Raw genomic sequence first — 13,968 nt, 5'->3', positions numbered from 1 at the left:
TTGGTCTTCAAGCTAAAGTCGATATGCTAGAAGCTCAGAACAACAAGATAGCAATGAAGAATGATGTCCTCCAGGAGCAGTATGAGAAGCTCTTTGAGACACTCCACGAAACTAGGCATACTCAAACACGCGAGCTCGTTGCCCCTGTGGACATCAACCATTATCTGGGTGCCCCCCAACACGAAGGGTCACCTCCTTTCGACATGGGTATCCTTGATAAGGAGCGAGCTAATCATCAAAACATTGATCAACATGAGACGTCTCTCAACCCAGATGCTTCGACCCGAAGTAGAAGAAGTGGAGGAAAACACCTTCTTGCAGAAGGGTTGGAAGGATCGAAAGCCGTTTATCGTAACTGCCAAGACTTCCTAAAGCAACGTTGAGAGAATCCCTTCCACATATGCTCGAAGATCAATGACCTAAGGGTTTCTGAAAGACTTGGTCCCCTCCCACGACCCAGGCCAGCTGCCAATCTAGGGAAAGAATGAGTCCAAGAAGTCAGTACAGCGAGTCCAAGAAAAAACCACAGGCACTAGAAGTCAGTACGGCGAGTCCAAGAAAAAACCACAGGCCCTTGCTCAAACTTTCCTACTTCCAAGAGGCGATGGAGACTTACGAAAGAAAATTCCAGTAGTACATGACTCCACTTAGTACCCCCTTATCCTACCGAACGTTAGGCCGAGATACCTGACTGGAACCAACCCAGGCCTGGCCCTCTCACAAGAAGGATCATCGACACCCCATTCAAGCGAAGACAAAACAAAAGCTTGGTTTACAACTATATACTGGAAGGGAGGATCCAATTGAACACCTTAACCTCTTTGAGTCCACCATGGCATATCGGATGCACACCGACGAAGATCGATGTCTTCTCTTCCCCTCCACCCTCTCTGGCGGAGCTCTAAACTGGTATTGCCGTCTTCCACCTGAGACAGTAGACTCATTTGAGGAATTGAGGAAACTGTTTCTATCTCAACACATCTTCTAGACCGATCACTTGCATTCTGCAGATGACTTGTACATTATTTGCCAGAAGCTGGATGAGTCACTATGAGAGTATACGAGTTGCCTCAGCCATGAGTATTCTTGCTGCGTTGAGGCAGATGACAAGACCGTCCTTAAGGCCTTCACGGCAGGCCTACGTGATTATTTCTTCAAGTACATGATTAATGTCAACACTTGGAAGACATACTCTGAGGTGATAACACATGCTTACAACCATGCCTCCGCCGAAGCAAAGACATACCAAGGGAACCCCCATATGGTTAACCCCTATCAACAAATGGGAAGTGGAAGTCAAGTTCTACCAAGTGAGGAAATATTGGCCATTCAGACAACCATTGCATCATCTTCTGCCTTATTTAGCTACTCGCTAAGTCACCACACGTATCTATCTCTTGGTAAGATGAAGGATTTTTACTCTCAGCAAGCCCATTACAACAAGAGGGATAAAAGTTCGTATCAAGACAACTAGGGGTGAACGTACCGTCGACTATTATGACTATAGGGCCAAGCCTCACTCTTTCAAAGTGGATGACTAGGTACTGTAGGAAATGCTATTATAAGAAGGCATACACATTACAAATGTTTTAACTCTCAACCACTTGAGATCTTTTGTCATACAAGACATTCGGTAAATATTTAAAGAAGAGGGAATTCAGACAACTTCTTCTGAGTCTTTTGCGTTCCTAGCACTGGAACACTAGGTCTACGCTGACCTACCCTTATACTCCAACTCAGAGTTTCAACATGCGTACTTTAACACAAAGTATGTGATACTAAGTGTTACAACCAACATGATTCACATATCAAAAGCATGGATTCCTTCATGCATAGCAAAACATTCATAAGCATCACTCATATCAATCAACATAAACATTATACATTCCAACACATTCATACATAAACATCATACATTCCAACACATCCATACATAAGCCAACTGTGCTTCGAAAGGGTTCAACATACTTTGTGTCTTCGACACTTGCTACAATGTGCCTCGACACCTTGCCCTTATTCTTACCAACTAGGTGATGAAATGTGATGAAAGGTGATGAAGGAACTCACCTTCGTACCACCAACCAAGTGATGAAAGCAACTCACCATTCATTCCACCTACGAGAAGACGAGTGGTACAACTTGTACATGCGAACTCCTAACATTCACAAATAATCAAAAACCTTTAAGCTTGACAACTCAACTAGGGGAGCACTTATGCCCAACAAGAGTTATAGTCACCAACAAAGTCTCATTGCAAGCCAACAACAACTTCAGTGCATGGCATACGAAGATCAAGCTATTCAGCCCTCTTGCATCTGCTTCAGACATTTCCCTTCTTTAACAATGCAAACACTACAACTCTTAGAAAGCTTCACACACTCTTGATCAAGACAGTGTGAAACAAAACCAATTTATGGTGCCAACAAGATCTTCATCAATGAAGGGCAACCACAATTCTCAAAAGCTTCACACACTCTTGATCAAGACAGTATGAAGCAAAACCAATTTATGGTGCCAACAAGAGCTTCATCAAAGGAGTTCAACCACAATTCTCAAAAGCTTCACACACTCTTAATTAAGACAGTGTGAAGCAAAACCAATTTATGGTGCCAACAAGAGCTTTATCAATGGAGGGCAACCACAATTCTCAAAAGCTTCACACACTCTTGATCAAGACAGTGTGAAGCAAAACCAATTTATGGTGCCAACAAAAGCTTCATCAAAGGAGTTTGACTACAAATTCTTAAAAGCTTCACACTATCTTGATCAAAATAGTGTGAAGCAAAATAAATTCATGGTACCCAACAAAAGCTTCAACTCCAAAGCTTCACCAACAAAAGCTTCATCAATAGAGGACAACTACAAATTCTCAAAAGCTTCACACTATCTTGATCAAGATAGTGTGAAGCAAAATCAATTTGTGGTACCCAACAAAGCTTCACCACAAAAGCTTCACCAACAAAAGCTTCATCAATGGAAGACAACTACAAATTCTCAAAAGCTTCACCTATCTTGATCAAGATAGTGTGAAACAAAATCAATTCATGGTACCCAACAAAAGCTTTAACTCCAAAGCTTCACTTACAAAAGCTTCACCCACAATAGCTTCACCCATAAAAGCTTCACCAACAAAAGCTTCACCTACAAAAGCTTCACCCATAAAAGCTTCACCAACAAAAGCTTCACCCACAAAAGCTTCACCTATAAAAGCTTCACCAACAAAAGCTTCACCCACAAAAGCTTCCCCCACCACAAAAGCTTCACCCACAAAAGCTTCCCCCACCACAAAAGCTTCACCCATTAAAGCTTTCCCCACCACAAAAGCTTCACCCACAAAAGCTTCACCCAGTAAAGCTTTCCCTACCACAAAAGCTTCACCCATAAAGCTTCACCCACCACAAAAGCTTCACCTACAAAGCTTCAACACAAAAGCTTCACCTACAAAAGCTTCACATTATCTTGATCAAGATAGTGTGAAGCAAAATCAATTCATGGTACCCAACAAAGCTTCAACCTCAAAGCTTCACCTACAAAGCTTTAATATATATATATATATATATATATATATATATATATATATATTTTCGGAAATTTGAAAATTCAAAAATTCAAAAATTCAAAAATTCAAAAATTCGAAAAAAAAAATTGCCTAGGCCTCCTCTTCTTTGGGTCTAACAACTTTCATAACAAATATATATGAAGAAGGAGTTTTGGGTTACCACTTAGAAAGGAAATGCCTCATTCGTCAACTCCCTCGACCGGAGACTTGGGGGACTCCTACCATATGCTACTGCACCTTGATACTTGGAAGTCTCACGATCACTCAGTGACTTGGATTTTTTAAGTCTCCAAACGAGAAGTTTTCCTCACTCGGGAAATTAAGGGAGCAGTACCTCAATGTACATGCTTCACTCATAAAGCTTTAACAAAAGGAAAAATTCGAAGAACTTAGTGAAGAAAGCCTTAGTGTATTTAACACAATACGTTGAAATGAAGCAAAGCTTGTTTATTGATATCTCCGATAAGTTACAAATATGTACATATACATGAATCAAAATAAACAAACAAGAGGGAGTCTTCACAAAGGTTGCTTAGGAGAAGTCTCAGCAGTCGGCAGAGCCCCAAAAAGAGGAGGCACCAGAGGGTAATTATTCGGAGCCTCAGTACTAGGCAAAACCCTAGAAGGATGAGGCACCGAAGGTTGATCATTTGGAGCTTCATTACGCGGTACAGCCCAAGAAGATGAAGGCAATAAATGCCTTAGGAACATACCCACAAACCTATGATGATCAAGTAAAATCTGACCATCAGATTCCTACAGCTGGTCGAGCTTCCTCTTCATGTTTGTAGCATAGTTATGTGCAAGTCTGTGCAACTGTTTATTCTCATGCTTGAGCCCTCTGATCTCCTGTTTAAGACTTATCACTTCAGCCGTCAATGATTCAACTTGGCGGGTTCGAGCAAATAGGCGTTGGGCCATATTAGACACAGAACCTGCACACTAAACACTGAGAGCCAGAGAATCCTTAACAGCCAACTCATCAGACCGTTTGGAAAGTAGTCTGTTATCTTTGGGAGTGAGAAGGTTCCTGGCCACCACCGCAGCGGTCATATCATTCTTCATCGCAGAGTCCCCAACGGTAAGATGACCAGTAAGGGATAAGAAGGATGGGCGCCATATGTTGTCTTGAGAAGGCATGCCTGCCTCTTCACCAAAGTGATGAAGGAGAAATGATGAAGGAGAAATGAGGTGCAATAAATCTCTGAAGTAAGGGGAAAATTCCTACAAGCAATAACTCTCTGAATATACTTCTTGCACACAATTGGTGCCCTTATAAAAGAAAAGGCAACAGGGCCTTTGGTTCAAAAATCAAAGAGACACCACTCTCCGGATTTCGAAGAGCCACCACTTTCCATACGCAACATCAGCTCCTCGGGTACCACAGATAACTTTGCCAAAGATCTCTGAAAAAGTTTAGACACATAAATTTTAAAGGTCCAGCTACCCTACTATTACCCACAAGGGTAAAGGAACAACACCACTGCTTGATAACTAGAAAGTCCCAATGTGTGTCAACCTCCGTGCTCCGTGGCAAGGCAGACTGGCAAAAATACCCAACCTTTACTCACATTCGAGAAAACACTCCCAACAAGATTTCTTGCTTAAAATCGAAGAGGCACCACTCTTTGAATCTCGAGAGCTAGACTCCCAATAGGATTACGTGCTCAAAAATCGAAGAGGCACAGCTCTCCGAATCTTAAGAGCCAGACTCCCAACAGGATTACTTTATCAAAAATCGAAGAGATACTGCTATCCGAATCTCGAGAGCCAGACTCCCAACAGGATTACGTGCTCAAAAATCGAAGAGGCACCGCCCTCCGAATCTCGAGAGCCAAACTCCCAACAGGATTACTTTCTCAAAAATCAAAGAGACATTGCTCTCCGAATCTCAAGAGTTAGACTCCCAACAGGATTGCTTTCTCAAAAATAGAAGCGGCACCATTCTCTGAATCTCAAGAGCCAGATCCCCGACAAGATTGCTTGTTCGAAAACTGAAGAATCACCATTCTCGGAACTTCGAGAGCCAGATTTCCTTGGATAAAGCTTGTCTGCCATCTTCACATGCAACATCAGCTTTCCAGATACCACAGACCACTTTTTCAAAGTGCTCTGACAAAGTTAAAACACGTGAAACTTGCAGCTCCCACTACATTGCTATGACCAAGAAGGGTAAAGGAGTAGCACTACTACTTGTTGTTAGGGAGACTCCTATATATGTTGACCTTCATCCTTCACAGCCAGGCAGACCTGCAAACAAAAAAAATGCTCAACTTTTCTTCACATCCAAGAGGACACTCTCAGCAGAGTCTCTCGAAATACTCAGTTTCTTTTCCTCCCAATAATACCTCTGCAAAAAAGCCACACCAAAGCAAGAGTATCTCATATCATCAGGGTTAAAAGCAAGAGTATCCCATTTCATGCTTTTTCCCTGTCTTTTCCTTTGGCCTTGTCCTTACCTACAAGACAAGGAGAAAGAGAGCAATCAATCAGCATTTGGAATCAAGCTTCCAGTCAAAAGCTGACTGCCTGAAACCCCTTGCCTGATTACTTATCTGGCATTGCTCTCGAGTACTCATCTTCAATATCTTATGCTTCCAGAGAAGATACCACATCTGCCTGAGGAACAGATAGGACAAGTGAGAAGGATACAAGGAAACATGTGGAGACAAGTGTAATAGAACACGTGCCGATACATCCACTACTTTGTCAACAGCAAAAGTATCCCATATCATCAAGGTCGAACGTACTCTAGATTTCATGGACTTTTTTTTACCCTCAAATTCTTGAGTCGGCCTTATACTCGAGAGGAAACCAGAAAACCTTCCAGCCCAGTTCAAGAATAAACTTGTGGAAAGTTACTTCTTCAAAAGCAAAAGTATCTCTTATCATCTCTTCTCCATTTTCTTTTCATTATCCTTGTTACTGTTTACGACACAAGGAGAAGGAGAACAATCAACCGGAAGCCGAAGTCAAACCTTTGATCCAGGTTGCTTGCTTGGAAGTCTGATTGCTTACCTTGTCTGTTACCTCCTTCGGCAAATCTCCTAGCTCGGCGACTTGGGGGACTCCTACTATAGGGTTTGTATCGCACTTGACCAAGCCCGAAACTACAAGTAAACTTCAAGTGAAATTGATACATTACCTTGTGCATCTTCATCGGTTAAAGATACCACCCCTGGATGGAGGAAAAGTACTTCCAGAGAAGATGCCACATCTACATATGAGACAGATAAGGCAAGTGAAAATGATAGCACACTTCGGTACTTAGAAGTTTTGTGATTACTCAATGGCTTAGATCTTGCAAGTCCCCAACCGAGGAACTTCCCTCACTTGGGAACTTAAGGGAGCACTGTTTGTACCATACTTGACCAATCCTGAAACTACTTAGCACCGGTCAACGTTATACCGTCAAGGACACAGAAGAGTTTCCCTCCAACCACGAGGCCAATCACAGCGCGACACGTGTTGACATCAGAAGCCAATCATAGCGTGACACATGTCAACATCAGAAGCCAATCACAACACGACACGTTCAATGTCAGAATGAAACTAGAAACTCTCTTCTATAAATAGAGATCATTCTTTCACAATATTTCCGAATGTCATTTGTACTAAATCATTCACTAGTACTCACTAAAGGAGAGTTTGAACCTATGTACTTGTGTAAACCCTTCACAATTAATGAGAACTCCTCTACTCCGTGGACATAGCCAATCTGGGTGAACCACGTACATCTTGTGTTTGCTTCCCTATCCTTATCCATTTACATATTTATCCACACTAGTGACCGGAGCAATCTAGCGAAGGTCACAAACTTAACACTTTCTGTTGTACCAAAGTCCTCACTGATTTTGTGCATCAACACAATTAAACTAGGAAATTATGCAAATTTTAGAAAGGGTCCACTCACAGATACTCCTTAGCAGTAGAGTTGTGCGGATAACGATTTAGAATTTACTCACTAGCAACTTCACCTAAGCACAAAAAGGGAATAAATAAATAAAAGGATTTTCTAAAGGATTTGGGCTTGAACTAAATAAAATAAAGGATTTGGGTTGAATGGGTTTTAGGATCCTAAGGTTTTTGGGTTAAAAGGGTTTAGGGTGAAAAAGGGTGGTTTGGGCTTAAACCCAAACCCACACTCACACTCACACACACACGCCAGCACACACATACATACACACACGTGCACATGCTTACACACACACACACCACACATGCACGGACACACACACACAACACACACACGCACAACATATCACACGCACCACAAATACAATTAGTCCAACACACACAAACACAAATCTTGGCCCAACGCAAGGCACGGCCCAAAACTCACACACACATAGCCCAACACACACACACACCCTAGTCATTAAGCCCAACACACACACACACACCCCACACGCTAAGCCCACTTTCACACACACACACACACACACACACACACTCACGGCCCATGCAGGGCACATCCCACATGCCAAATAATCAGAAGGGAAATGGGCTAGTTCAAGTAAGGGCTAAGGCCCGTGGTTGTTTAAGAAGGCCTTATGGCCTGGTGGCTTTGGGTGTGCTCGGGGAAGAACACTGGACTGTTATAGCTCCAGTCGATAGCAACCTGCAAACCAAAACCCAACCTAAGTACAATAATGAAGAGGGAAGAGAGTAGAGTATATTTCATACCTTAGCTTCGCCGTGAACGACCGTGAGAGCTCAGAAAGAATTCCTCGAAAGTCACGGTTCCGTCGAAAAATGCGGGTGAGCTTCCCCCGTGCTGTTCCCGTCCTCAAACCTTGGAAAAACCACATAACAGTCAACCCACAACTTCCCACAACAACAATGGTAATTTAAAAAAGAAAAAGAAAAAGGAAAAACTAACTTACCTAGCCGGAAAGAATTGAGAGATCCGTCGGAGGTCCTTTCTCTGAGTTCCTCGACCTCACTGCGACGGAGAGAGAGATATATAGTGCAAGGGAGATGATGATGATGGTCTACACTAGAGTTGCATGCAGATTTCCTGGGTTAGTCACGGTGCAGGGAGAGAAAGGGAGAGAGAGGAGAGTTCCCATTCCCGTGAGAGAGAGAGAGATATATCTGAGAGGGAGGACTCGGGTAGAGGGGAAAGAGGAGAGAGTTAAGAATTTGCCATGTGGCAGTTTAGGAACAATAGGGAATCTAGATCAAGGGTTAGGATTAAAAGAGAATAAAGGATTAAATTGATAGATTTAAAATATGTTCTATGGGAAAATAGAAATAAACTGAAAATATGGGGGTGGTTGTAACAGAAAGCCCCCAGTACCTGCCCAAGTCCTATGACAATTGTCGGACAGTAGCCACCAAGTGACCGAGACCTTGGCGGACATACCATATGTAACACATAATTGCTACCGTGTACAGTTGAAATGCTTCTTCATAGCAGCCTAATGGCTTACGTCGCATTCATCAAACCATCGTCTTGGACACTCTTTGTTAGTCCAATCATATGCTCTTTCCAGAATGCAAGTTATGCAACTAAACTTGCAGGTATGCAAGACAATGGTTTGTTGAATGTGACGAGAACCATTGGTTAACTCAGGGACGTATGTTTTGGATTTCTATTATATAGTGTGGATTTGGAAGACACGTACAACCGTGTTTTAACGAGCCCAACTGAGGGGACCAGAACACACTCGTAATGACTGATCCTCCATCTTCAATAACCGGAAAGGAGAGATACTAAAACCTCATGGAGACACTCACTCAGAGAGTGCAAACTAACGAGAAACGCTCCAACAACTTATTTTTCAACTTTCTGTGGCTGCTGAAGTGCTTTCACGTCTATTGTATCTATAGTAGTCTATCAGTTGTACTGGGAATTTGTCAAAGGAACGGGGAGGCTTTTCGAATCAAAGTTCCGTGCCCCTTGAGAAAAAAAAAACCCGAACCTTCCACCATGCCTTTCACGGATGTAAACGATTGAAAAAATGAATCTAAACGAATAAATGATTAAAATTACAAGACCGCATTGAACATAAACAATCATAAGTACCTACGGAAGAAAATAGAAAGACAGTTGAAACGAATCCAAGGGAACCAAACGGGACAATTGAGAAAATGAAGAGAACCCTTGATAGGATCAATGGTAAGAGAGCCTTGGAAGCGAAGGCAGGCGCTGAGATTTCAAAGAGGAGAGATTGTTGAACCTAGGTGGGGACCAAATGAAAGAGGAACCAGATTTAAGGAGCCCCCAACAGCCAGAGGCAGAGGCATTAAGAAACACATAGCACAGGAAAGTTTTTGCCCGAAAATGACAGACAACTTTCATCGCTCTTAACTCGCCGAAAGGCCAAGGCTCACTTAACACGTTGGCTGACATTCCTATCCAAAGTGAGTAAAACCCATATCTAGCAAAATTTGAAACAAGCAGTTCTGTTCCATGTGTTGTGTTGTGTTGTGTGTAAGGATAAGAATATTTCTGCCTTGGTGGAGAGTGATTGCTTTTTATCGAGCATGGATAAAACTTGTTTCCTTCCTACATTGACTTAGGCTTAGCATTGGAATTAGCTGGAGCTGGACGTAGTTGTCCAACTTGATTTGTGTTTTGTTTGGTAAAGCGTGATTAACACATGTGCTTATAAAGAATTGGACCACTCGGATTCTTAATGGGTTTTATGGTTCAAACTACACTCCCCGTCATTCCCTGAATGCTTAGAATATTACATTGTTGTGTCGGGGTTTAGCCCAAGTGGTGAAGAACGGTGGGTATTAGGTTAGGATTGGGATAGGTCAATTGTTGGTTTACTCTAATGTAACCGAAAAACAGAAAAGTCATTGAATTTTTTTATTTGTTTTCAAAATACATCCATAACGTCATATTCGTTCAATAGCAAAGTCATTGGATTAGCCCAAGTAGTGAAAGATGGTGGGCAACATATTAGAATTAAGATAGGCTAAATAATCGATTTTCCCGAATGTAACAGGGAAAAAAATAACTGTATATTTCTTTCTTTTCTTTTTCAAGCAAAAAAAATCCAAAATTTCAGCACATAGGTTTTGCTAAATATAGTCAGAAACGTTGTTGTGAGCCAGATTCTGAAACGAGATTTTCTTTGAAACCAAACCGAAAACGAGAAATTATTCATTGTTACATCTTACTAGTACAAAAAGCAGTTCAAACGAACGAGAAAAATCATGGCACAAAAGATTGGAGATTAGTGTCATCGGCAAAGATGATCAGTTCATATAATTGGACTACTCCTCATATTTTTGATAGGTTTTATGGTTCAAATTACACTCCATGTCATTCCATGAGTGCTTAGAATATTACATTGTTGTGTTGGGGTTAAGCCGAAGTAGTGAAGGACGGTGGGGAAATAGGTTAGGATTAGGATAAGTCAATTATTTGGTTTACTCGAATATAACCAAAAAAAGAAAAATCACTGGATATTTTTATTTGTTTTCAACATACATCCATGAAGTCATTCATTCGATATCAAAGTCATTGGATTAGTGGCATTAGCCTAAGTAGCGAAAGATGGTGGATAAAATATTAGAATTAAGATAGGTAAAATAATCAATTTCCTCAAATGTAACAAAGAAAAAATAACTCAATATTTCTTTTACTTTCAAGCCAAAAAAACTCAAAATTTCAACACATGCTTTGCCAAATATACTCAGAAAACATTGTTGTGAGCCAGATTCCGAAACAAGAGATTTTCCTTGAAGCCGAAAATGAGAGAAATATCCATTGTTATAGCTTAAAAGTACAAAAAGCAGTTCATTGTATCGTTTGGTATGCAGACGGGACAGGACGGAACGGAGAGGGAGCAAAGATGCCCTCGAATGAAAACAAGGAGGAAGAAGAAGGAGACGGAGAGATTATAATTTTGTGTTCCACTGATGTAGAACGAGTCATTCTAGGGGGTGAGGCGGAACAAAAATTTACTCAAAATTTGTCCCGTAGAACAACGCGTTCCACCCGATTTAGGAGCAACAAATGTGGGACGGAACACCTCGTCCCACTCCGTTCCGTCCCATTCCACGTACCAAAAGGTACCTTAAGTACAGAGAAATGTTATGAGGAACCAATGATACAACAAACCCACTTCTCTTTGTGATCTGTGACAACAACTAATTCACCTGTAACCGAAATTCATATTATTCGTACCAATAAGATAATCCAACAACTTCACCTCCTGAGTTTGGAGCAGTCTCAACCACTCCATGTGACAACCTCCTCTATATCAAGACCAACACATGTTGCCAACCATCGTACTTCCGCACGAAAACTTCAGCGTTCGATCCTTAATCCAGCAGATACCAAAGTTTCAGGATGTTAAAGCAGACATTTTCGTCTATTTTCACCGTACTGCTGATTGCAAACATGCAGACAGCAATACCACTTGTGGCTGCAGTTGAACCTGCAGCTGTTGGCAGCGAATCAGTTCTGGAAATATACATGCATGACATTCTTGGAGGGAGTAGCCCTACGGCTAGGCCAATCACTGGCTTGCTAGGCAATATATACAGCAGTGAAGTGCCCTTTGCAAAGCCGATAGGGTTCCTTCCTCCAGACGGTGGTGTGGCTATCCCTAATGCCAACGGTGCCATTCCAACTGTGAATGGCGCCAATGGTCTCCCACTAGGAACCGGCTTATCTGGTACATCCTTCGCCGGAAATCCTAATGGTGAAAAGAATGGCAATACAGCTACCCAACTGGCACCAGACGGGTTGGGACTAGGCTTTGGGACAGTCACCGTTATTGATGACATACTGACCTCTAGTCCCCAATTGGGTTCACAGACAATTGGGAAAGCTCAAGGAGTCTATGTGGCAAGCTCTGCGGATGGATCAAGTCAGCTGATGGCATTTACGGCTATGATGGAAGGAGGGGAGTACAATGATAACCTCAACTTCTTCGGAGTGTACAAGATTGGGAGTAGCAAGTCGCAACTGTCAGTGACTGGAGGGACAGGCAAATTCAAGAATGCCAATGGAATTGCAGAGTTGAAACCACTGATTCCTCCAGGTCAACGAGCAACAGATGGTGCAGAAACATTGCTGAGGATTACCGTTCACTTGAAGTACTGAGGATGTCTGGTCTGTTGTCTGGATTTGAATGTGATATATACAGTGTCTGTGATTGTATTAGCTACAGGTGTATGTTGAGTATCTCTAAATTGTAATCTTGTGTTGAACTGTTGTTGTAAAGTATGGCAATGCGGCAATGCCTAATGAAAGGGACCTATTTCCAGTGATCTTCCTACCACTGAAGGCAAGGAACAAAATCAAATAGAGAAGGACCTCAAAACTCTAATCTGTGATTCTGAAACAGGACACACATCATCAAAGAAAAAACTGAACCACAAAAAACAAACTGCAGTCTATGGGAAAATATGATGCCGCTATAGCTGGCAACTCCAACAGAAAAGAAGAATAAGGAAACCCGCTAAAATTTACAGAAACAGATGCCCAAAATGCTGACCAGAACAAAACTCAATCCCGAAGATCTTCCGCACTAACCCCTTTGTAATCCTCAAAATTCTCTTACTATGCTCCATCCAAATTACCAAAAAGATTGCTAACTCCAGACAACTCTTACTACATTCCCAAAGCCTCGAGCCGAATGCTCAACAACTCAAAACATCCCTTTGGAATGAACCAGCATGCATTGATTTCCTTAAATAGCTCCCAACAGTAATGTAAGGATCAAGGACGGTGGAGATTCACATGATCCTCAGATTCATCTTACATATCATGCAAGATGTGTTACCATTGATCACGTTCACTAATAAAATGCATGAGCAGTCTAACATATCAATTTAGACCTGTAATTTCTTTCCCTGATCATTAACTTGATTTACTTTTCCTATTCGGGTATTGTTCATGTCTTCACACGCATGAGTTGATTAATTCCTAGGTTAAAGGACAACCTGCAGTCACAACTTAACTCTAAACTAATATTTGGGCATGGAAACATAGTTAGTGTCCTCAATGGTGAATCCGGAGAGATGATGACACAAGCATTAAGATACTCTATGATATAAACATCCGAAAAAAGTTACTCTCCAGTTGATCTTACAAAACAAGAAAACTACTAGCCAGTTCTGTACATCCTACTGGACCGGACTGGACCAGGTATGCTAGAGTAAATATAAAAAGAATAAATTCTCTGCTCACATATGAGATAGAATACAGAAAAAGTGAAACTTTTAGTGCTGATGGTCGGTAACTAACTAGTGAATAAACAAACTATGGCCTTTCAAGAAGGCCTCACTTCCACAAACAGGCTTAGTCGTCTTATCCTCAAAGAGAATATCCCCATAGAACCAAATCCTCTATGAAACCAATATAACGGGAGTTGGGAAAGGCATAGCAGCTTACAACTTGTATGGATCACCAATATTTTCTTTTTCTGTCTTTGAAG

At 41.7% G+C, this 13,968-nt stretch overlaps 1 pseudogene; it reads left to right on the top strand.

Annotated features, from left to right (window-relative positions):
- Window positions 1-11,797: 11,797 nt before the first annotated feature.
- On the top strand, window positions 11,798-12,632 carry LOC126596616 (dirigent protein 16-like; annotated as a pseudogene).
- Window positions 12,633-13,968: the final 1,336 nt, after the last annotated feature.

The sequence above is a fragment of the Malus sylvestris genome, chromosome 13, assembly GCF_916048215.2.
Source record: "Malus sylvestris chromosome 13, drMalSylv7.2, whole genome shotgun sequence".
NCBI lineage: Eukaryota > Viridiplantae > Streptophyta > Magnoliopsida > Rosales > Rosaceae > Malus > Malus sylvestris.
Note: the sequence above shows the minus strand (reverse complement) of the source record. Positions and strands in the feature narration are given on the sequence as shown.